Raw genomic sequence first — 1,255 nt, 5'->3', positions numbered from 1 at the left:
TTTGCAGAACCAAGGATTGAACTCAGGCCCTTGAGCTTGTCAGGGAAGTGCTTATTCCACTGAGCCATCTCCCCAGCCCCCTATATCTGGATTTTAAAGACAATTTTTTTTGTTCTTAATGTATCATTTCATAAAGTGTTATCAGATTATCCTGGTTATTATATGAACATAAAAGTCCAACGAGTTTTCCTGATGTTGGTATGATTTCTACTTTGCATATGGCTGTGCCTTGCACTTCTCCATCTACACAAGTCCTCGTTGCACATAGAAAATATATATCTATACTTTGCACACAAAGTAAGTCTATAGGAGCCAGGAAAACAGCCAAAATTTTACCTAATTTGTAATTTACTAAGGATTTAAATACATGCCATTATATTTATTGTTTATATTATAATTTGCTTTTTATTATGGGTAAAAACAAAATTTATCATATTATCCATTTTTAAAGTATTGAACAATTGAAAATGTGTTTATTTTGCACCAAATGTGAAATAAAATGCTGGTCTACAGAAATTTACTTAAATATATATAAATTTCGTTTTATTTTGAGCCTAGGCTAGGCAACTTCGCAACTTAGTGAGACCCTGTTTCAAAAAATGAAATGAGCCAGGGATAGGTACTTCAGGGTGAAGCCACTAGGTTCAGTCCCCAGCATTACAGAGAAAGACAGAGACACAGAGAGAGAAAAGAGAGGGATGAAGGAAGAAAGAAAAGGAAAAGAATGGAGAGAAAGGGAGAGGGAGAAGAGGAAGGAAGGAAGTAGGAAAAAAAAATGCAAAAGAGAAAGGAAATAAAGATATGAAAGAGGAAAGGCACTTACCTCTTGTTCCATATTTGAAGCCATCCTGATCATCTTATATTTGATCTCTGTTAACATCCATAGCATCTATATGCATTGCTGGTTTATGGCATCTTTTGCCTATCCTGGTGCTTGCCCAGTGGCCTGCCTCCAAGCCTGCTGCACTGATAACTACTAATGGCAGCTGAGCTGTTAGCAGCAGACACAGATGCAGAGCTCTCAGTATGGTCCTGTAGTCCTTCCCTACGAGGAGACCAGAATAGCCAACAACTTCATAGCAGATGCAGTAACTGGAGATGTGATATCATTACTTCAGGCTTTAGGTACTCGAGGGGCCATTAACTTTACATAAATATTTTTTGTATTATATATTCCTTTTTTTACCCTTTAGTGGCATTTAGCTGTAACAAAGATGACTACGGTTCATAAAGCCTGAAATATTTACCACCTGTC

General features: G+C 37.1%; 1 protein-coding gene across 1 annotated transcript in view; it reads left to right on the top strand.

The window, feature by feature from the left end:
* The window catches only part of LOC101584716 (ATP-binding cassette sub-family G member 2-like), a 99,184-nt gene that overhangs the window by 76,723 nt on the left and 21,206 nt on the right, over positions 1–1,255 (top strand). The window lies entirely within an intron of this gene.

The sequence above is a fragment of the Octodon degus genome, unplaced genomic scaffold (assembly GCF_000260255.1).
Source record: "Octodon degus isolate 3935 unplaced genomic scaffold, OctDeg1.0 scaffold00125, whole genome shotgun sequence".
NCBI lineage: Eukaryota > Metazoa > Chordata > Mammalia > Rodentia > Octodontidae > Octodon > Octodon degus.
This window is presented reverse-complemented; position numbering and strand designations above follow the sequence as displayed.